We start from the raw sequence: 25,223 nt of genomic DNA, 5'->3' as shown, positions 1-25,223 counted from the left end.
GTACTTTTCCTCTGAACACATCAAACAATGTTCTAATTACATATTGAAGTTAACGACATCGAGTACAGTGTTCGATTCTAGTCTTGTGATGTTTTAATCTGATCTTCTTAGAACAAAGGTATCCCCTGACATGTTCTAAACACATGTTGTATCGAGTACAGTGCTCGATTCTAGTCTTGATCACTTATTTAGTGATCTGAACACACTGATCAATGTTCTAATGACATGTTGAAGTTAACAACATCGAGTACAGTGTTCGATTTTAGTCTTATGTTTCTTTTGTAATCAGCAAGTCTAAACATGCACGATGTTATCGATGCACACTCACGCCTTAGCAATGCATAATCGATAAAGGTATGCTTTGATAGAGGAGGAGGAGGTAGAGGAGGCTATAACAGCCGCCGCCATCTTGTGTAGTAACCTCTAAGTGCTAATTAGAGTCGGGAGGGGCATCTTGTTGTAAACTAAGGATAGTCACATTCAAGATGGTAGATGAGAAGTTAGGTTCGCGAATGCATTCAATTGTTACTGTTTAATTATTATAGCTAAGGGAATTTTCCAAATTACCCGCCACCACTTTTCAAAAGTAGTAGCTAATGATAGCATCACGGTGCTCTGTTGATTAAAGATGGCAGCTGGATAGAATTTCAAATTGCCGCCACCACATGTTAAATGTATGTAGCTAAAGGTAGCAGTACGATGCTTTGTTGATTAAAGATGGTCGCAGCTGCACGTAAAATTGCCCGCTACTACGATAAGGATAGCAGCACGATGCTCTGTTAATTAAAGATGGCGGATGACAGCTGACGGAATTTTTCAAATTGCCCGCAGTGCCGTAAAGATAGCAGCACGGTGCTCTCTTGATTAAAGATGGCGGATGACAGCTGTCAAAAAGCATGTAGATTTTAAATTTCCTACCAGCACCACGATAAGGTTTAGTACCATAAAGAGGGCAGCACTGAGGTTTGCGATTCAAGATGGAGGATGACAGCTGTCAAAAGCACGTGGATTTGTTTACAAATTCAAATCTCGCGCCAAAATTAAAATTTCCCGCGGGTGGTGGAGGCCTGTGCGGACGGCTGGTGGCGGTGGAGGCGGCCGAACTGTCCACTTATACTAGTCATCGTGTCCTTTTTTTGACAACATACAATGTACAATTTTTATACTTAATCGATTTACAAATGTGACTATGGAATATAGTCAAGTCGGGAGTAATAAAAGATCTGGCGGGAACAGCTGATGCCTTCCCTTGCAGTATTTTGTTTTCCCGTTTGTTTTGAGCGAGTCCCTCTTAATATTACCACTGAATCTAGAGGATGCTACCTGCCACGCTCTCATTTCGGTCGAAATGAAAGTGTGGTCAGTGCTGCCTCTGTGGTCGTACGAAGAATCGCTGACAAGTGATGTCTTGGCTGTTCTTTCCACGCATATCGGAAGAGTTGGCCACGCATGCGAAAAAGGCAGATTTCCTCTTTCTGGCAAATATCTTACGAATGCTCGCTGAACTGTATACGCACAGCCTCCTGAGTGGGACGCACGACAACGTACCTGATTGTAAGGGGAGTTGAATTTCCCGTTCTTTGACTGACGTCTTTTTCAATGCACTGTATTTGATTGTACTAGATAACCTTATTAAAGTAATTTCTTTTGAAATATACAATGTGCTGCAGTACATGTAGAAATCGCTGAGTTACCATGTGAGAACTACAGAGCCGCCGCATATCTATCGTTCATCCTTTACACTAAGCGTCGTCAGCAATCATTCGAAATGCAAATAATTTCCAATGTAGTTTATTATAGGTACAGGAAGATGCCGGAGCTGTTCTTAAAAGAGAAGTTTTTCTTTTAGAATCACCAACATTACATTCAGAAGTTCATTATAAAATCTGTGATGGAGCGGTGATAATTCAAACATTAAACACAAACTGGCATCAAATACAGTGACTGACTAGAGCCCACAATTGAACACACTCTTCCCAAGCTCATTGCCATCGTATGATGACGAGGGCAAGTCCTACGCCGACAGGCCTGGGACTGGGAAGAACCTGAGCATTTGCCTGGTTAGAAAATGGGAAACCATTAAGACTGTCTCGGCGGGTTCGTAGCTCGCAGCATATCCAACTCGCTCGTTACAGAAGCAGTTAAAATGAACTGTGATATCATTGCAGTTCGAAAGGTCTTGTAACTAATACAAAGTGTGGTATAGCTTAAATCAAATCTGCAGAGATAACACAGGTGGAGTATGGATCGAATACTTTTAGTAGATGTACCCTGCCTAAGTTAGATAGGACATTTCCGTGCATGGAGTAAAAGAATGCTGGCCCCGCGGTGTAGGGGTAGTGTGTCTGCTTCTTACCCGCGTTCGATTCCCGGACAGGTCAGGGTTCGAGGTCCACTCAGCCTACGTGATGAAATTGAGGAGCTACCTGACGGTGAGATAGCGCCCCGGTCTGGAAAGCGAAGAATAAAGGCCGAGAGGATCCGTCGGGCTGAGCAGCGGTCGCTTCGTAGGCTATGGCCCTTCGGGGCTTCGGTTTGGGGTAAGAGAAAGAAGGCAAGGGGGAATTGGGGTATAAACAATTAAAGTAGGCATCAATAGCTTTATCCTAGCGAGTATAGTCAGTACATGGTTTATGGCTTCTTCCAGGGAGAGACCGAACTCTTCTCTTCCTGTCTCGGATGGCAAAGATATTCCAATTAGTGGAATGATATGATGATAATATTTGAAATGTGTTACATACTCAATAAATATTACACAACCTTAGCCTTGTGAGGTATTCCCCAGACCTTAACTGTGTTATATACCTCTTGTAAATCCATACTTCATGCGAATGGACCAAGACAACGAACAGACATCCCCTCCCTCTCCAACAGTCACGGGTGACCTTTCTTCGCTAAATTTTAGTTGAAAATCCGCTACATTCCGCTAACTTTCGAACTGAAAAAAATAGCATACACCAGCTGTTTTAATGAAAGAGATTAACTTGAAACTCGCCAGTTAAATATCATACACCAGCTGTTTTAATGAAAGAGATTAACTTGAAACTCGCCAGTTAAATATCATACACCAGCTGTTTTAATGAAAGAGATTAACTTGAAACTCGCCAGTTTCAGAAGAGTAGTTTACAATCTTTTCCCCGCACTGGCGCACTCTGAAGCAGATATGCTGGGTTGAGGTCCTGTGGTCTCATGAGACCATTTTTTTTTCAAATATATGCTGGTAGTTCACAGTAGCAAAGCACATATGGAAATTTTCAAGTACATTTCGAAAGTTATTTTCACTTTCATCACTGTTGTAATTGTTTTTGATAAATGCGGAAAGGAATGATGTCAAACAATTTTGCATTTATATTGCACTGCCAATAGATGTGGGATCACTGGGAAGCTCAACCAACTAGTCTTTTAATCACTCTTTACGGAATGTCTGACTACTATTGGACATATTGATGTACCAAAAAGAACACGACACTACGCCGCTCATCAAGAGTACAGTAACGATTGTGACAAATTCTGACTGAGGGCGTGGGCCGAGTGGTAGTAGTCAGCATAAGTTCAATATACGGGGAATAAGTAGAGTATTATGCTGTTCTAAGTTCTATATTATTTTTTCTCCTGACGGTGAAAAGTGATATTGATACCGCTGAAAATCGCCAAAATATGTTTGAAAATCCGCCAAAAAATCCCCTGTCCGCTAAATGGAAAATGTATCCGTTATTCCATTTAAAAATCCGCTAAATTTGGCGGAAAATCCGCTGAGTTGGCAACACTGCGGATGACCCCCAACGGGTGGGGTACACCATCTGCCCATCGCAATAATAGCAGTCATATGTAACTACTCTTATTAGGGTTGTGCATAAGGCGAGAGCTGATGGCAGTACAGTTCGATGATCGATTGTTGAAAGCCTCCGTAAACAACACTATGAGGTCTATGAGAAAGAGATGCCTTTCCACAAATGGATCTACAAGGCGATTGCCATTAACCGGGCAAAATATACGGGTACGGTGATTGATCCCGGCATAAGATTCGTGGAAACTGATCAATAGGCTCGATTAGACTGCGAGAAGATTTTACATGAACCATTCTCCGATAATCTCGGCAAGAAGTGGGAAGTCAGTCGTCTTATAGTTGGCGTTAGAGGGATAAGTCCTAAGAAGCCGGACTTCTTGAGAATAAAAAATAATCCCGAACACCATCCAGATCACAGCTGACTCGATGCTGAAAAATTCGCTCGGGATTTTTAGGCGCTATTTGTATCCCCTGGCCTGAAATACCACGTTGGTTTTTAAATCAGAAAGTCACCCTGATTCTCGGCAATTTTAATTTTGAATCATAACGAGTCTAATTAAAGCAAAGTCCCTAATGAAATAATGTTAATTTGTAGTGATTAGGAGGCAGACACTAATAGGGTGGTATGTAGTGCGTTCTCTCTCCTCGTTTTAAAATGTAATTTTGTCCAAGAGACTTATGTATGTTGCTGTTAAGTATTCTTTTGGAAAACAGAAAATGGTCCGTTCAGGTTAGAAGAGAAGGGTATCTTTGGCATTTCGCTTGCTTTAAACTGTCGTTAAAGGGAATCAGGAAATAAAGCTAGTCCTGCAAAGTAAGCCAGCCCCTCGGCTTAGGGGTAGTGAGCCTCTCTCTTCGATCTGAGGTCAACTCAGCCCAATTGAGGAGCCATCTCGTTGTGTGATTTTATCGTCACAATGAAGACACGTGGTGTTGGACTCCGTAAAAAATGTATAAAAGATTGGAAATTAATTTGTTTTATAGTGCAGTTTTCTTATTTTGTCAGAACACTGGCTTGCTTAGTTCCCACTGTCTGGGGATGTTGTCACATTGTATCCAATGATTCCAGGACCACGTACACACCGCGACCGCTATTGAAAGCCAAGACAGCTGTGCTGCAATGCTGCGAATATTTAAATCGATCGACCTTGGCAGAAAAATCTGAAGTTGTTTTCTTGTTCGCGCTTCCCGCACTGGTATCGATTGTAGGCGTGGTTCAGCACAGGCTCGAACTAGCTGCCTTCTCGTCCTTGTTCGAGCTTTTAATTTTTATAGTTTTGGGAGCCCCTTGAGTTGATGAAATATTGGCTTTTTACATGCCGATAGCTGCACTTAGTGCTGCTCTGTCCGAGTTTCTCATAGATACACTTTTCTCTGATATATATATATATATTTTTTTAAGTTTTCAGTCTGTCAAAACTAATACGGGAGCAATAACGTTAGAAAATAGTTGAAAACAGGAACATCATATACCTGAAAATATGTTAATTAAAAACTGAATAGCATGTTTCATCCTTGAAAGATCATCAGAGTATAAAATCGCACTTATAATAACAATTATTGTTCTGGGGTTTCGTGGATCACCGAGGTGAAAGAAGGTGCGGGCTGGAATGGCTCTATCTGCGATAGTCAAAAACATTAAAATTCAGGTTATATTTCTTTTCTGATCTCAAATTTTAACAAACAATTTGCTAGGCAAAAAAAAAAAAAAAAAAAAATAGGAACAGAGCTAGTTTAGTACTAAATAAAAAAAAGGAAAAATCTAGACCAGGTTAGTTAAAACTTGAGCTTCAAGCTCATAATTTACAAAGGTCCCAACAACACTACAGTTGCGTAAAAGCAGATAGACAAGGAGAGGAATCTCCCAGTTTCTTTTACAGAAATTTAAATCACAATTTTCAAGAGCACTTTGTTCCAAAGGTTACAGGTTATGGCCTTCCAAAGGCGCCATTCAATATTCACACCAATATATTTTACATTTGAAGAAGAGCTTCAGTGCTCTATAATTCACCGAACTCGATAGCTGCAGTCGCTTAAGTGCGGCCAGTATCCAGTAATCGGGAGATAGTGGGTTCGGGCCCCACTGTCGGCAGCCCTGAAGATGGTTTTCCGTGGTTTCCCATTTTCACACCAGGCAAATGCTGGGGCTGTACCTTAATGAAGGCCACGGCCACTTCCTTCCCATTCCTAGACCTTTCCTATCCCATCGTCGCCATAAGACATATCTGCGTCGGTTCGACGTAAAGCAAGTATCTCTATAATTCTACCGAGGAAGCGAAGCTCCCAACCCTTACAGCCTGATTAAGGCAACCTTTAGAGATTAGAACGTCTTCGTTCAATGTAGTTACATTTCTAGGACTCTCTAGGCACAACCTACAATTTACAACACCATATCATTTGCATTTTCAGTTTACACAGGGGTATCGAGTATCCATACTACCGGGCCTTCGTGGATAATAACAGGTTAAATTACTGGGCCAAAAATCAAAATGTATGGAGGAGAACTCTTGCGCTCCTCGAAATCAGAAATTAAAACCCTACTTGGGCTTGTGGCCCGATGATGCAGAGGTGACTAGGTGGACAAGTTAATTTACAGTTTACAAGAGGAAAGCAGTTCAAAATCGTAGTCACCTCAAGATAATTCAAGGGGAATTCGAGAGGGTAACGCACTCTCTATCCCTGGTTTACAGTTTTAGTCCTTAGGACTTACTTGAAATTTTACATCAGAAGGAAGAAAGTTTACATTTTAGGAAATTGATTGTTACATAGTTAAAGATTGAAACCTTCCCCTCGAGTTCAGCTTGCGGAGATAACTACTGAAGTAGAAAACTGGTCGCCATTACATTTGCTGATATTCTGCCTGCCGATGGATGAGGCCCCGCCTCCCCTCTAGCACATACACTCAATAGTACGACGATCATTAAGACAAGTTAGCTCGAAAAGGCGTCAGCTTATATACCCGAGAGGAAGGTTCGAGAAGGCTCTGGACTAAAACCAGACACAGCCTCTCATTTTTATTGGCCAGTTGAAAAGTTACAAGAAGCCTTTGATTGGCAGAAAAATAAATACACAGATTTTCTAATTGGTCAGAATCCAACGTTGGCGCGATGAGTAAGAAGTGTTGCAAACCTTGAAGTATCAAACATAAGGAAAGTCCATTCAGTTCAGAAAACCTATAAACACAAAATTTCTTCAAATTTCTATTTATTCCACTTTGCATCAGAGTGCATGAACTCAGTTTTTGAATCGAGGCATCTATGGAGGAAAGTCCAAAACTTGTTGCAAACACACAAAAAAAGAAAAGAAAAAAAATTCAGTCAGTTTATGAAACCTTCAAATGACACATTACTCTATCACGTTAGTAGTGACATCTGTTGATCAACGTCCCAACTTCTTATACTAGGTGTTTCAAGTTTTGTATGTTAGCGTTCTTCAAGGCGCTTCCTTTAAATGCACGGGGTTGAGGTGTACCTGCCGGTACTACTACTACAATAATAATAATAATAATAATAATAATAATAATAAAAACTGATTAATATAATAATGTTGAAAAAGATGTTATATTTTCTTTTTCTTTTTCAGGAATTTTATGAATCCTCCATAGTTTTGACCGGAAGACTTGACAAAAATAGGTGAACCCAGTCGAAACCGAAAAGAAATAGAGCAGTTGAACTGCAGATGATGATGATGATGATGATGATGATGATGATGCTTGTTGTTTGAAAGGACCTAACATCTAAGGTCATCGGCCCCGAACTACAGATACATGGGAGGAACATAAATGCCATGCGACTGTGCCTTCTTAACCACATACCATCCATTCTCCGCGCGAGCTGGTTAGCATGGTCCAGAGGGTTCCCTCTTTAGATTCCAGGCCGGGTCGGTGTTTTTAACCTTCATTGGGGTGCCTCTGCGGATTTACAACCATCCTGGAAAATAGCCTGAACACTTTTTGACATACGAAGTGATCGGCTGAAAATTTTAAGTCTCTGAGAACAAAGGAGGGTATGCATCGAGATTTCTCGGCCAGTTAAAATATTGAGGTTGGTTAGCGTGCTGGCCTTTGGTCACTGGGGTCCCGGGTTCGATTCCCGGCCGGGTCGGGGATTTTAACTGGTTAAAATCTCCGGCTCGGGGGCTGGGTGTTTGTTTTCGTCTTAAATGTATAAGTTCAGTTCGTCAAAGTAGATTCATAATTAATAATCAAAACATACACAATTGTAGCTGGCTAAATAATCGTCAAGACCTATAGCCGAAACATATATTAAAAATGTGGAGGCCTATGTACACTACGCACTTCTGATTTAGAAAACATTCGCTTCAAACTGCCCTAAATGCTGCTTGCCACTTTCGGAATACAAGTAAGACCTTTGAGACGAGTTATACAAAGGACAACGTTGAAGAGTCTGCTCAATTTCGTGCCTGTAAAGAGTGAATACTCTTCCGACCCCTTTTTTGATGATAGGACGAATTTCTGAATACCTCAAATCGTATTAACTTCCTGTAAATTTCATTGAAGAAGAAATACCATTCTGTTGATGTTACTGCACTCAGATATGCACCACAACGAAATGTTTTTGTGTGTGATGCCCAAACAAAGAATGGAATAAAATGGGTTCGATACTTTTTAATTCGTTTAGTAATTATCTTTGCAACAAGGACCGCATAACTAGCATCTATATTGTCAAGTAATCTTTCTGAACTTAGAGGGTCTAACGTGTGCGTGTAGCAAGGGGCGGGTAAGGGGAGATAGTGTACTTGACGGGTGAAAAAAAAGAAAAAAAGAAAAAGAAAAAAAGGGAAGGGCAGAGTGAGGGGCTGGACTGTTCATCACGAATAACATAGTTTGTTAGGTACGTAAACAAGCGAATGATGTGGATACGTTTGGCAGTGGAGGAATTAGGAGGGGAATTATCTCACTGTATTCACAATGTGAGGTTGCACATGAGGATGAAGTTGACAAGTTTTATGAAGTGACATTGTGGTCAGGGGAAGAGCAACGATAGGATAGTGCAAATGGACGATTTCAACGCGAGAGTTAGAAATAGAACTGAAGGATACGAAAGGATGATTAGTAAAAGTGGGGAAGATATGGGAGCTAATAGGAATGGGAAGAGTTTTTGCACTTCTGTGCTAATATGGGATTAACTGTTACGAATGCATTCTTCAAGCATACAACTATTCACCGCTGCACATAGGAGGGTAGGGGCACCAGGTTCATAATATACTATATCTTAAACCGATGTTCAGTTCGGGAAATTGTTAGGAATGCGCAAGTTTTCTGGGTATTGTTCGGTTATACGGTCCACTATCTGATACGCAGTGAACCAAGTATATGTAGGCTTAGGATAGGGAAAGTGAAATCTGTCTGCAGACAAATAAGGGTAGAAAATCTCTATGACGAGGAAATTAGACAGAAGAAAATGGACATGGAAGAGCCCCCATGGACAAACCAAGAATGATAGATTTCATCCTGACCAACAAGAAGAAATATTGTAGAGATGTTGCTGTTCTCAACAGATTTGATACAGGAAGCGGCCATAGACTAGTTCGAGCAACCTTCACATTTGACCTCAAACTTGAACGGTCCAAAATGACAAGGGCGAACACTTTTCCAAGAGTAGAGGACTTAGAAAAACATAAATCATCATTTCAACAAGCTCTTACCAAAAAAACGAAACCCATTAGAAGATTTGAAATACTTGGACGTGAACGAACTTCATGAAAAAATTAGTCGGTATTCAAAATGCAGCAAAGAGGATCCCATTGAAGAAAACTAATAAAAGGAGCCGACTTTCACTTAATACCATACAGCTCATTAAGGACAGTAAGACAATGGACAGGGATACAGCAGAATACAAAAATCTTAACAAGACCATTCGCAAGGAAATAATAAAAATCTAAGGAAATTTATTCCTTTCTATTGCTTTCTTTACAATACTTCTAATGTTCAACACTAACAATTTTATGTCATCCCTACTTGATTTCCAGTTCACTGTTCCCTTATCACCGCTCCCTAGGCCATCCCGTTTCCCTGAATGTACCTCCCTATTACCCTTCCAAACAAATTTCCTAACTTATACGTACCACTGCGGTTTAAATGAAGACCATCTGAGCGCAGACCCCTATCTCCTACCCACCCATCCCATTAGGATCTAGAAATTTCACTCCTAGTTTCCCACATACCCACTCCATAGTCTCATTTAAATCCCCAATCACCCTCCAGTCCGTATCACTCCCTGTAATAATTAAGAGTGGAATTCCTCAAGGCAGTATTATCGGACCTTTATGTTTTCTTTTATATATAAATGATACGAGTAAAGGAGTGGAATCGGAGGTAAGGCTTTTTGCAGATTGTTATTCTCTATAGAGTGATAAATAAGTTACAAGATTGTGAGCAACTGCAACGTGACCTCGAAAATGTTGCGAGATGGACAGCAGGCAATGGTATGTTGATAAACGGGGTTAAAAGTCAGGTTGTGAGTTTCACAAATAGGAAAAGTTCTCGGTTTTAATTACTGCGTTGATGGGGTGAAAGTTCCTTTTGGGGATCATTGTAAGTATCTAGGTGTTAATATAAGGAAAAATCTTCATTCGGGTAATCACATAAATGGGATTGTAAATAAAGGGTACAGATCTGTCAGATCTCGAGCTGTCAGCGGAGAGATGGCGTGGAATGACATTAGTAGACGAATAAGTTGGAGTAGCGTTTATAAAAGTAGGAAAGATCACAATATGAAGATAAAATTGTAATACAAGAGGACAAACTGGGGCAAATATTCATTTATAGGAAGGAGAGTTAGGGATTGGAATAACTTACCAAGGGAGACGTTCAATAAATTTCCAATTTCTTTGAAATCATTTAGGAAAAGGCTAGGAAAGCAACAGATAGGGAATCTGCCACCTGCGCGACTGCCCTAAATGCAGATCAATATTAATTGATTGATATTGATATAATAACATGATCATGCAGACAATCGAAGAAAATAAAAACATGAAGATTATAAAGAAAAACATGTCTACAGGAAGACCAAAAATTACAAAACTTAAGAACCAAAATGGAGAAATAGTCACAGTTAGGCAAAACATTACTGAAGTTATTAGAGATTTATAATACAAGCTGTATACATCAACCTTTTTTTCGACCACCATACTGAGAGGTCCCTAGGGACCAGTGAGGAATTATAGCCCGTCGACCGATGTTTCAGGCCTTGAGTGCTATTTCAGAGTAAGTTGTTGGGAACATAGCGGATATGGTGAAAGGTGGATACTTTTTAAGGGATCAAACTAGCCAGAATATGGCCTGCGCCCCTTGCGGGGCGGATGGTGCCCTTAGTAGGGCGAATGTTGGGGAGGGGGGCGTTGGTTCTCTGATATCAGAGGCCAACGGAGAGTGGGGGTAGCAATGTCGGGTGGAGGGTCACCTATCCATTAGTTGACCACGCCCGATGTTGCTGTCATAATTATTAGTTGTAGGATTTACATAATTGTTGGGAGGTAAGTTAGGGCAGTCAGAGTGGATGATGGTGCTGCGGGGGAGTTACTGAGGAGGGCTAGATAAGGAGTTGAACATCTTGGTACATGGTGGGATTTGTACAGTGGGGAAATTAGCTAGATTAGCTGGCGACTTGGTAGAGGAGTCTGGTTGAGGGACGAAAGTACCTGGATGAGGAGCAAGTTGAGGAGGTTGGAGTTATCAAGACTTGGCAGGACGGGGTGTTGGGTAGGGGAGGATACTGGGTTCGGGATTTGGGTAGTGGAGGGTATTGAGTTCGAGGTGGATGCGGCGTGGTGTTGAGGCTGCGGGGAATGATTGGAGTGAGTAGTTAGGTGTCGTGAGTGTTTATAGTGAGCTTTAATTGCCTTTTTTAAGAAGGGACAGCCAGGGTAAGAGGCAGCGTGACTGCCTTCGCAGTTAGCGCACCTCGCCTGCTCCCTTGGTACTTTACAGACAGTGTGGCGGTGGGCACCGCCACATCTGTTGCATCTGGTAGCTTCTGGGCATGAGGCCGCAGAGTGGTTCAACTTCAGGCAATTATAGCATTGTGTAATGAGTGAGGGGTGGGGGCATGTAGCTGTTCTGGAGGTGTTGGGTGTTGGTGCAGGTTTTGACTGGGAGGCAGGTTTGTTACGCCTGCTCCCAGTTTGAGTATGTTTGTTTTGTGTGACCTTGCCCGGCTGGGAGATTGAAGGGGTCTCGCTTCCGGGCTCGGTAGATGGTGGGGGATCAGTGAGTGATGATGTAGTGGTAATGAGTACTGTTGTCTGGTGATCAGGTGGGAGCGTGATGTCGGACTGTCATGGGGGGAGGCGGGAGAATAGTGTTTGTGTGTATGTGGTTGGTAGGAGGAGAGGTCTGCGTACCCGTGTCCACCGTTAAGGCTTCTATCTGGCATGTGTAGGGGAGCAGCTTGTGGAGTGCAAGTTGCTCCCATAGTAATTGGAAACTCTCATCGCTATCTGTAAATATAATGACGTAACCATTTGCAAGTTCTTGGATAAGTTGGATATGGTTCGAAATAGTAGACGTAGCTGAGGACACGAGTTCGCGGAATTTGTGCAGAGTGAGGAAATCAGGCATGGGAGGAATAACAAGGGGTAGGTATTTAGTGTCTAGTATCTTGGCACGTTGGAATAGGGGGGTCTGGTAGGGGTCTTTGGTTGATGTTGTTGAGTGCTGGGGCTTGGGCGGGTCTGTGACTAAAGGGGACTTGGACGGTGGTGTCTGAGGCGGTGGCGCCTTGGAGTCAGAGGTTTTGAATATGGGGAGGGACGGGTCTAGAATTAAAGGACCCGCCTTAGCGGCTGAGGAAGGGTTCATGGCTGGGGTTGTCAGGGTCCCAGCTACTCAATCCACCGGGATTGACCCGACAGGGGGGGGGGGGGAGTAGGGGAAAGGATGGAGTACGGAAGGGTCAAACTCCGAAGAGGACCAGAATAAGGCGCACTCAGTGGGCACCAGTCGTATCAGGTGTAGTTTTAACGGATCGCGCCGGGACAAGACACGAACAGATGATCCACTGAGCGCTAGAAAAATTTGCTTATGGTACAGGGTGGCCCTAAGACTAAGGGCGGACTGGGTGGCTTGGCTGGATGTATGGCCTGTCGAAGAGCTGGTGGTAATATGGTAAACCGCAGAACGAATGCTCCCAGAGTATATCCGGGAAGACGGACCGCGCAGGGAACTTGGGTGCTCTACGATGATTGGCTGGCTCTGCTGCAGGGGCGAGCGGGAGCTCGCGATGGCTGGTGGTCTGGCGGAGAGGCGAGAGCGAGTGGGCTATGCTGGCTTGGCTGGCGGACGACGACGGTGAGCTGGCAGGTTGACAGAGTGCAAGCTCGGACAAGGCTGTCGGACGTCTGCTCAGTTCAGGCGCTGGCTCTCGAATCGTGAACAACTAACCCAGAATTATACACATGAAGTAACACCGGAAGTAACCACTGCTGAGATCGAAAATGCACTTAAACAACTAAGGAATTTAAAAAACCCTGGGGAGGATAAAATAACGAATGAAATGCTGAAATTAGGTGGAAGAGATCTGCTAGAAGCCGTGAGAATACTCAACAAGTGTATTAACTCTGGAAGAATGCCAGAAAATTGGAAAAATGCTGAAGTGATACTTCTCTTCAAGAAAGGTGATAAGGAAAATTTAGAGAACTATCGTCCTGTGAGTTTATCACACCTTTACAAGCTCCTGGCTAAAATTGTAACCAACCGCCTCACACGAGAACTGGATTTTTATCAACTTGCCGAGCAACCGGGATTTCCTAAAAGTTTCTCAACTGTTGAACACATCCAGACTATTCGTCTTCTTCTTGAAAAAACCACCGAGTAAAACATCAAGATTCATGTGGCCTTCATCTATATATATAAAATTGGATGTTGGTATATTTGACGTTAATAGACTCAAAAACCGATTTCGCTGAAATTTTCACAATTTGTTCTTATTATACCTGAAAGGGATAATGAAGATGTTTGATCGAAATCGGTAAGGTAGTTTTATCATTGAGTAATTTTATGTAATTTTATAAAATTGCAAAGCCGCACCAAGATTGGATCGACTTGATGGACAGATTGTCGCTAGGCGACAGCAGCTTACGCTATACCATGATAGTCCGCTAAATGAAATGGCGTAGGTATGGTTTATAGTGCCGGGAGTGCCCGAGGACATGTTCGCCTCGCTACGTGCAGGTCTTGTGATTTGACTCCCTTAGGCGACCTGCGCGTTGTGATGAGGATACTATTTGCTGCAGGCTATATAGGAGGATGAAAACACGCCGCATTGACTTACAAAGTACCTTTCTTGATAGGAGGTGCATTCTTATGCCTATTATTTTGAAATAGCAATCCAATATGCCATGATCGAGATGTACTTTCATGTCATAGTATCAACATTGATAGGTCTGCCCATTTTGAAGAATGTAGCTGTGTATTAGACGTGTAAAATATTTAAGAAACTGTTAAAAATATAGAATATCAACAATGGAATGACAAGAGTTATCACCCCCCTCTTAACGAAGAGCAACTGGGGGTTCCCAACGAGCAAAGGCGAGTCTATGTAATCTATAGATCTATAGGTGGGTATGTGGGTATGTATGTATTGCATCTTCTCCTATACCACTCGAGCGATTTCAACCAAACTTGGTTCACTTATGACTTAGTATCAGGAAACAAACCTCGTGGGGGGAAAGACACCACAAGCACCCTTAAAGGGGGGGGGCTTGGGGGACGAGTTACAAAAATAATCGAAAATAGTGTTGAATTCATAGTTTTTGGGGTCGCTGAGATAAATAGTGACACTCCGGATTTTTAAGCCCAATTTCAGTCCCCTTCGGGGCGGGAGCGAGGAGAAGTTAGAAATAAGAAGAAAAAGGAGAAGAAGAAGAAGAATAGAAAATAGAGCCGAATTCATCATTTTCAGGGTGGCTGAGATGAATAGTGACACTCCGGAATTTGTTGAAGTCCAAGTTTATCACCCTTTGGGGTGGTAGGGACGAGGGGAGAATGAGATATAAAAATAATCGGAAGTGACGAATCGATAGTTTCTGAGGTCGCTGAGATGAATAGTGACACCCGCGATTTTTTAAAGTCCTTTGGGATAGCGGACGAGGGGAGAGCGAGATATAAAAATAATCGGTAATAGTGCCAAATCCACAATTTTCGGGGTTGCTGTAATGTATAGTGACGCTCCGAATTTTTTAAAGTCGAAGTTTATCAACCTTTGGGGTGAGGGACGAGGGGAGAGTGAGATATAAAAATAATCGGAAATAGTATCGAATCCATAGTTTTCGGGGTCGCTGAGATGAATAGTGGCACCGGTATTTTTAAAATTCAAAGTTCATCACCCTTTGGGGGGGAGGGCGAGGGGTAATGAGATATAAAATTAATCGGAAATAGTGACGAATCTATAGTTTTCGGCGTCGGTAAGATGTATAGTGACACTCCGGATTTTTAAAAGTACATGTTCAGCATTTAGAGATGAGAATTTCGTAGTGTTCCATATTGAAGTGAGTTCAGCGACCATGGAGGGGAGGGGGGGGGGGGTGAGACATAAAATTAATCGATAATAGTGTCGAATCCATACTTTTCGGGATGGCTGAAATGAATAGTGACACTCCGGATGTCGTTTAAGTCCAAGTTGAGCCCCAGTAAGCAGGGTTGTGAGAAGGGGTGAAGAAAAGAAAATGTGCAAATGATCGAGTTTTTGGGTGTTTGTATGCATGTTCCAGCATAGGTGTCAACTAAACTTGGTACAATACTACATTTATTTAATAAATTCACACTATCTGTAAAAAATACTGCAGGGGCAAGACACCCCTAGAGGCCCTATGGAAGGGGGCGAAATATAATTATAACTAAAACCGACCGATATTAGTAGTGAATCTATAGTTTTCTGGACAACGGGAGAGATTTCAGCCAAACTTGGTACACTTATGACTTACTATCGTGAGACAAACTGCGAGGAGGTATGGTAGACCTAGCACGCTAGGGGTGGGGTGGGAAGAGCTGAGATATAAAAATAATCGAAAATAGTGTGGAGTAGTGAGACGAATATTAATACTCCGGGCGTCGTTCTGTGTATGTTTCTTCCAACATAGCCCTCATACAAAATTGGTACACATATGACTTACTATCTGAAAAAAAAAAAAAAAAAAACTATTGGGTAAAACACCAGTGGCACTCCTCGTGGAGGTGGTGAAAATAAAAATAAACGAAAATGACGGATATTAATGTTTACGAGTTCACTGAGTTGAACTGTGACACTCTGGACGAATAAGTCATACTTCACCGCAATTGGTATGGAGGTTGAGAAGGGGTAAAAATGATGTAAAAAAATAACCGTCAAAAATGGGTGTATATGGGTATATTCCAAAATAGCTCTCAACAAAACTTGGTACATAATGACTTACCATCTGGAAAAAAAAAAGACTATGGAGATAAAACACCAATCCCCGCTGGGGGTGGGGAATGGGAGGGCATGACATATTCCATTATTTAAAAATAATAGAAAATAACCGATATTAATGTCGATTTCATTGTTGACTCCCTGAATATAGTTTAAGTCGACGTTCAGCCTCCATTGGAACGGTACACTGAGAGGGGTTTTGTAGTGAATAGTATAAAATGACCGATATTAGTGTTGAATCCACGGGTCTCAAGGCTGATTGGTGAGAGTATCAATGACAGTTGAAATAGTGTAGGTCATATCTATACTGTGACTGATAAATACATGAAGTTATCACTTATCTTTTTGAAACTATCAAATACTTCCCAATCAATTCGAGCTTCCACAAGGATAAAATTTTACTCAAAAATGAAATCATTTAAAACTTGAATTCAGACACATCTAAATAACTCTAAAACTATATAATAGATGGTAAAAATCCATATCCCAGGAAGGAATTCTATATAAAATTCACTTTAACATAACTAACAGGTGATGCTAATTTTAAAAGTAAACATCCTAAACCAACCGGCTACGCCGGGTAGTACAGCTAGTTGATTATAAAAAAGCTTTTGACTCAGTGGTGATTTGGGCAATCATGAAGGCACTTTAAACTGCCATGATAAACTCAAAACTACAACAGGTGGACCTCTAGGATTGTTCACTGGAGACCATGGGGACACAAGAGAGGCATTGGAAGACCCCAGAAGAGATGGATCGACGACATAAAGCTTTTGGCTGGAACACGCTGGTTCTAAGTGGCTCAAGACCGAAGACGATGGAAGCACATGGAAGAGGCCTATATCCAACAGTGGATTGAAATAGTCTAGAAAAGAAGACGACGACGATTGGTGGGAAAATTCCAAACAGTGGACAGTAAGCATGTTAAAGATATAGAAAGAGGATGGGTGGCATACAGGGGTGCGGTAGTAGAAACAGCAAGGAACAACTGTGTGTAAAAATGGGGAAAAGCGAACATCTTGGTGGAATGATGAAGTGAGAGCAGTTGTGAACTTAAAAAGCTGTACCAGAAATGACTCCAAAGAAGCAGTGACTCAGATAAAATTGTACGTAGATGAAAGAAATAGAGTGAAACAAATAGTTGTTGAATCCAAGGAGAAGTCTTTGGAAGATTTTGGTAATAAACTTGAAAAACAAGTCAATAAAGAAAGGTTTCCAAGCAGAGTAGTAAGAGGTGTTGCTGATGCGCCTGTATAAGCAGAAGCGGCGATTGGGAATTAGAAGTACGGGGGCAAAAAAATGTGCAGAAAACAAAAAGTACCCTTTCGTGGGATATAGCGGGCAAGGGGGAGGGGAGGTGTATACAACAAAACTGGCAAGTTTTTATGCTCTCTGAGCGAATTTCCACAAAGAGGTAAATGTTGACAGTGCGGTGTTGAGATTTTGATTCAATACTCTACAATAAAAGTTTCACCAGAGGAACAATATTACCAATGTATTACATTAAAAAAATAATTTATTGGCTTTAGGTGCCAGACCAAACAGCCAGCTAGAAATACATTAGACAAAAAAGCATATACATTAAATATACACTGAGATTACATATACACCTATGAATCTTCCATAGTATTGTACTGGTATTACTGCAGCGTATTGTTACGTTGCGCGCACACACATACGAAGAGAAAAAAGAACAAAAGAACAAATTGGGACACTGCAACTGTAGTATGTTTACGTAGTTTTTCTGAAGTAGTATCACGTCAAACTTCATAATCTTAAATCGGTGTCTTTTAAGAATATGGCATTTGCATTATACGCTTCTGGTTGTTGGGATGATAAAATGCACTGGATGTTGAGTGGTAGTTGGAAGTTCAATGAAAGTAAAGTTGTTATAAATTTTTCCTGCTGTACATTATAAAGATGGCACGAGAAGATGTGCTTGGCGGTCACAGGAACAGTAGGGCGAGTTTAGGACTCCTATCCGATAGAGATGATTTGCAAAACTGCCGTGATTGAACCTCATGCGAATAAGAGAAGTGATGTATCGGCGACAAGCATTCCATCTGGAGAACCAAGGTGAGTGAGGAGGGTATGGTTGGACTGCAGCGTATTGTTTTCCCTGTTGCCCTTTTGTAATATACCATTCTTCTTCAATTTGCGTCCAGGAACGCTGCTTGATACGTGGCACGTAGTCTCGAATAGACACTGGTGAATCTAGCCGTTCGCCCAAATGCGTTGCTGCTCTAGCGAGCCGGTCAACATACTCGTTGTGTTTGATACCTTTATGACTAGGTATCCAAAGAAAGTGCACAGCAATATTGAGACGAGTAAGTTGTCGAATTCTCTGAATGATCTGAATTTGATGAACCGTTAGTTTGTATGTAGCAGGTGACTGTAAAGTCTTCAAGACACTGAGAGAGTCAGTAATTATAAGAACTGCAGAAGGTTTAACCCTTAAACTGTATGCTAGAGCTTCGGAAATAGCGACAGCTTCTGCTGTAAAAATAGACCAGTCATTTAGTAAAGTGAATAAAGGAGATTCTTCAGTTGCGGGACAGTAAAAAGCGCATCCCACTGCAGGTGGTGAGGGTATTTTTGAGCCATCAGTGAATATTTGAAGAGCATTGGGCCACTGTCTTTGAGTATATTCCACAAAGTAAGACTGAACTCTGATTAGAGGAAGTAAGTCTGTTGTAAAAAGATGTATTGGAACAGAAAACAATAAGTAGGAGTACGGGCAAGACTTGTGGGGTGTTGACGATGGAAGTATGGGGCGTAGAAACTGAAGACTGTTCAGAGGCATATATTTTTCATCCATTTTCGGTGTCCGTGCTCTCTCATAACTGTTTCTAAATCATCCAGACTGCTGCAGATTGGTGGTTCATTTTTGTACATCCTGGATAATACAAATTTGTCTGCTAATTATTGTCGACGTACAGCAAGAGGAGGTTCGACGCACTCTAGTAACAACGCATTTGTTGGGGTCGAAGCCATTGCTCCAATGCAGGTTCTGACACAGCTATATTGTATTCTATCCAGCTTGCGCAAAGCGATTTTGCTTCTGTTATGATAAAACATACTCCCATAATCCATTTTGGATCGGATCAAACTGCGATATAGGAGGAGAACACAGGGATCAGCCCCCCACCATGTTCGGGTGAGAGCACGAAGAATATTCATAGATCTTTCCAGTTTTGGTGTAAGCTCAGATATATGTGGCGACCATGTCAGTCGAGTGTCATATGTGAGACCTAAAAACCTTGCCTGAGGTTTGACTCTGATGTTGTATGGTCCCACGTTCAAGGTTAAGGGTAGGACTCTCAGGTATTTTCGCATAAATATCACTACTTGAGACTTGGAAGGCGATAGGGATAAATTATTTTCAAGGAGCCAATGGTCTAATTGATATACAGCTAAAGCCATGTGGGCTTCTACAGTCTGGAGAGAGCTTGCACTAGTATATACACACACATCGTCAGCATATTGTAATATTTTAATCCTGGGTGAAAATATGGTCTCTAGATCACTGGTGTAAATGGTGTAGAGCAGGGGACTAAGCAGAGGCAGACCTTGTGAGACTTCCCGTGGGCCAAGTAGTTTGTCATGATAACGCACATATATCCATCTGGTGTGTAGAAGATTGTAAATGCCCTTGATGAGCGGATGAGTAAGGCCGAGGTCCATCAATTTAGATAATAATCTTGAGATATCAACATTGTCGTATGCAGCAGAAATATCCAGAAAAAGGGCAAGCATATAACTGTTCGTAGCAAATGTCTTATATATGTCCGTAGTGAGCAGTGCATGACTATCATAGGTACTTCTTCCTTTTCGAAAACCATTCTGAGTTCGTGGTAGAAGATTGTGAAATTATAGCCACCATTCGAGTCGAAGTTTAATCATACGCTCGAGGGTTTTCAGTGTACATGAAGACAAGGCGATAGGATGGTAAGCGTTCGGATCCTCTGGTTCCTTTCCGAATTTGAAGATGGGTATCACAATCTGTGTTAGCCAGGATATTGGAAATTCTCCTTGAGACCATATTTCGTTTATGATCCGAAGCAGCTACTGTAGAGAATGGATTGATAAATGGGCCAGCACCGGGTAACAAGTATTATCAAAACCTGGTGCAGTACTGGAGGACTGTTTTATTGCATTTTGCAGCTCAGCCAATGTGAAGGGAGAGCAACTCGGGTTCGTGTTGAACTGAAGGGGTTGAGATTCAACAAACGGTGGAGCTATTTTGTCAAAGAATCCCTCTATATAGGCTGGTGAGATCGTATGGGATCGTGGACTATGATCTTTGTGGCGGAAGGCTTTGATTTTGTTCCAGACGTCGGAGATGTTGGCATTCCTATCTAATGATGTACAGAATTCCTTCCAGCTGTGTCTTTTCCTTTCTTTCAAAAATCTCCTTACTTGAGCTGCAGTGTGCAGACATTGCTGGTACCTCTCAAAAGTGGGTTGTTCCCGATATTGCCGAAGCGCTGTCCGTCGTCGTGCAACAGCTCGAGAGCAATCTGGGGTACACCAGACAGCTGGTTTTCCCGTGTGTGTAGATCCAACTTTCTTCAGGGGAATTGAATCGGATGCAGCTTTCTCCATAGCGGAGATATAGAGGTTGTAGCTAACACCACTAGGATTTTGCAGTGGAAGGCGTAATATCTCTTCATCCATATTGGCTGTAAATAGTGGCCAATTTGCTTTAGAGCAGTTCCATTTTCCTGTTGACACTTTCTGCTGATGAGGTAGCGGAGAAGTCTCTATTGTCATCAAAATGGGAAAGTGGTTGGAACCCCCAGGATCAGTAAGGACGGACCAGTTGGTGGACAAGGATAAAGAGGGGGTGGCAATAGTGAGGTCAACTGCTGATTTCTGTCGATTTGGTGAAGGAACCAATGTAGGGGAATGATCATTCAGGATGACTAAATTATAATGTTCGACCATATTGACTATATCATTGCCGTAGCGATCGGTGGTTGGACAACCCCATGCTGTGGAGTGAGGGTTGAAGTCTCCACAGATGATCTGTGGGTGAGGAAGTTGCGACATGATTTCTTGCCAAATATCCAAGGTGACTGCTGTTCTCGGTGGGCAATATCCAGATGCTATCGTAAGAGTTCTAGAAGGTAGTTGTATACTAACTGCAATCAGTTGAAATGGCGATGGTACACTACGTTGGATAGTTAGCTGTCTGTAAGATAATGTCGTGTGTACCAGAATAGCAACGCCACCATATCCATCATCACGGTCTTCCCTTAAAATGGTATAGTTGCGAAAATGTATATATCTTTGAGGTTTGAACCATGTTTCTGACAGGACAACAACGTGAGGGTTTATATTGTGAAGTGTATTATCTAGACTCTCTTTGTTTGAAATAGCCGATCGTGCATTCCATTGAAGAATTTTAAATGCCATTATGAGCTTGGAAAATCTGTCGCAGAATATACTTGTTCGCCATGGGTTGTAGAGAGTCAGATGGTTGAGACAAAAATTGTTGGATCAGTAAAGTAAGGAGCCATGTCCCAGATAGTGCGATTATGGATGCATTTTGGCTTTGAATCTCACTCTGTAGAACACCTCTGTTCGAGATCACCGACCGGCCGTTCCACTGTAAGATTTTAAAGGCCATTTTCAGAGGCGAAAATATTGGTAATCATGTCGCGGATTGCTGTTGGATGAATGTTGCTGGATGATGAAGATTGGAGCTGACCTACGATGAGCATAATATTGAATATATGCTCAATGAGTTGTTCGTTGTTTTGAGCAGGATTTGATGTTACGCGATAGGGTTGGGGAGGGTAGGGATTGTAAGTAATCGGAGTAACAGGTAAATGTGGAGGAATGTAGGCCAGTTGAGAAATTGGGGAAAATGGGGTTTAAAAGGTTGTACCGGACGTCTTGACGAGTTTACAGGAACTGAAATTTTACGCTGAGAGGCGAGTGGATGGTCGAGTTGTTGGTTAAATGTTGAATGGGGAGAGATCTGTTGTGTGAAATTCCATGGGGCATCTTCCTTCATTGGTGGCTCTGCTGTAACCCTTGGTTCATGTTGTCTTGGAAAGTTTCTTGCTGTTGACATGTTAGAGGTTGCAGAAATATTAGGTAGCGGGGGAAATTCCACCTGATTTTGATAATTAACTGGTGGGCGTGACGCTGACTCCGCGTACGCTCTGTTGTTATAAATATCAAGCGCAGCCACTTGAGAGATATTGTTAAATGCCATAAGTTCCCGAACAGAAATCCACTTTTTATATTCTGTGCAGTTTTTATCAGTGGAGAGATGAGCTCCTTTGCAGTGAACACAACAGGGACACTGATATCGCGAGGCCCTGAGCAACGGCTACAGCGTTGAGCACTTCGGCATTGCAGGCTAGAGTGATTGAATCTCAGGCATCGTTCACATAATCGCACAGACATCACAAATGGTTGCACTGGGCACCTAGTTCCGAGTAAGTGGATATATGCTGGCAGTTGTTGTGCACGAAAAGTTAACAGACAAACTGGGATAGGCCTTCTCTCCCCGCGAATAACCTTACTGAAGCGCTTTACACGAACAACTGGAAACGGGGTTGTATCTCCCGTAATATTTCATCTTCACTAAGTGAGGGGTCGACATTTTTAATTAAACCTTGTCTTTGAATAACACTAGACGGAATGTAAGCTTCTAGATTTTGTTTACGAAAAAATTATGTTTCCACTAGTTGATTCGCCACTGCTCCTGAAGTGATTTCGACTCGAAGTCTGTTCCGCCCTATGGGTTTTATGTCCAGGATGTTTTGACGGCAAACGACCTGCTCGTTAAATAAAAGCCTACCAAGCGCCATTGGATGGAGACTACCCACGTCTTTGTTTACACTTTCGACGATAACAACGAAAGGGCCATGGTCATTGGGATTGTATCTATTTTCGCTGCTATTGCGATATACAACTCTTTGATTAGTGTTGGGCTGATTTACAGATGAGGATAAAGTATTTATTTCTCCCACATCTGCACGATTAGAACAATTCGTGGTATCAGTTGAACCGGAACTGTTTATGACATCAAGGAGCATGTCAGATTCCTCAGTGGGACGGGATTCACTTCCACTAGGGCGCATTTTTTTTTTTTGCACTGGGGATGGAATTCACTTAAAAATTCCGAGTCAGAATTACCTGATTTGATGGCTGGTTGTGCTGATGCAATGGATACTGGTACCTGACGTCTTTGAAGTAATGCGGCAGATGCTCCTTGCATCTCTGTTGACAGGTTGTTGAGTCGACAGAAGTTGATGTGGATTCGGAGGAATTTTAGCATTTAAAGTAAAGTCTGGAATCATCGATGGAGAGTTGCTGTAGCATGCTTGTAAGGCAGCGTTAATTACCTGACCCGTGTCAGGAGGATCGTTCATGATGCATTCACATAAACACACACAAAAGGAATTTTCAAACTGCTGTTATTCTATTTACTGCAGTTGAGATGATAGTAATTCCTCAGATTCGCGTAACTTCTACTTTCCCGTGAAAATGAATTAATATTCTTCAAGCTTTCTATTATTTCGTGTGCAGAAAATGAAACTTCTCTCTTCTACAACTCCAAGGAATAAATAAATGTATTACATTTGAAAATCATCTAGTATTTGACAATACACTAAGAAACTAGGAGAGACTAAAGAGACTGACAGACTGTGACCTTGGCAAAAACAGTACACCGCTGTTAATCTTCCTCACAGCACTTGCTGTGGCGCTAAACAAATAAGACATTTTGTGCGTATTATAGCTAGTAATTTTGTTAATAATTAATGAAAATAAAGGACAGAATTAGCTAATTAGACAACAGGGCTCATACAAATTGCTGTCTTTAATAATTCCTTGTTTCATTCGGATAAGATAGAATAACGCTATCGACCAGGGAGGAGCAGGGCGAAACCGTTCTTCACTTTGTGCGGAAATAAAGCAAGAGACGCATCTGTTGGGAGACTAGGCAGGGAATATCAAGAGAGATTGTTAAATTATTAAATACAAATGGATTGCACCGGAAAGAACTGCAATTGTGTTAAAGTATGGGGCAAAAGTAAATATGAAAGAATAAAACATAAACCAAAATAACTGAAGGATAAGAGACATCTTGAATATGAGACACGGTATTACAGCTAGGACGACAGCAAAAAGTGGAGGAGGTATTTTAATTTGCTTTTCGTCCCACTAACTACGTGTACGGTGTCAGGTCGCCTGTGTTGTTGCTAAGAAAGAAGTGCTGCTAATAATAATAATAATAATAATAATAATAATAATAATCGTATGGCCTCAGCTACCGTGTGACGCCATCTGGCTGTCTGCTCGTCAATTTCGACGTTCCGTTTTACTCTAGGCCCACTAGATGGCAGACCGAGTAAACCGGATCTCTTTTGGGCGTCTATGGCTGAGATTTAATGAATTTTGTCCGGTGAATACCAAATGTATTACCAGAGATCTTTTACATGCCGACATCGTACGACTTCTACCTCTGCCGGGTTTGAACCCGCTATCTCGACACTCGACCACGGATCCACAGAGGCAGCTAGAAGTGCTGCTTAAACCATCTAAGTGAAGAGGAGCGTCATTCAGTCCTTCGCGATGCTCACGTTCGTTTGTGTGTGAGTCAACATTGGACGTTATGACCGATAATCTGATCAAAATGCAGACACGTCACCATTCCGTACATGTGCGTAGATTTAAGGGCAAATATAAATAAAACACGGATTGCGTAGTTTGGAGTGTTAGTTTCCATCAGTAATTGCTTACAATGTGAAGGTACGCCTGAAACAAAAAAAGGCAGTCGCATTACACGGAAAAAGTATTCGTACACCATATCCAGTCCGAGACGTTTGTTCACTTTTCAATACTTCGTCGGGTTCCCCTTTGCCTGCAGTCCCGATGACGCAGTGCAGTATGGCAGTTTGGAGATCATTCCTGTCCAATATCTCCCTTACTTGCTCTATCGCATTAATGTCGGGGGACCGAGGGTTGCTTTGGCACATTGTAAACTAACCACATGGCGGTGTGTTTTG

At 42.0% G+C, this 25,223-nt stretch overlaps 1 protein-coding gene across 6 annotated transcripts in view; it reads left to right on the top strand.

Moving 5' to 3' along the window:
- The window catches only part of numb (NUMB endocytic adaptor protein), a 572,878-nt gene that overhangs the window by 301,951 nt on the left and 245,704 nt on the right, over positions 1 to 25,223 (top strand). The window lies entirely within an intron of this gene.

Source organism: Anabrus simplex, chromosome 9 (genome assembly GCF_040414725.1).
Source record: "Anabrus simplex isolate iqAnaSimp1 chromosome 9, ASM4041472v1, whole genome shotgun sequence".
Taxonomy (NCBI): Eukaryota; Metazoa; Arthropoda; class Insecta; order Orthoptera; family Tettigoniidae; genus Anabrus; species Anabrus simplex.
This window is presented reverse-complemented; position numbering and strand designations above follow the sequence as displayed.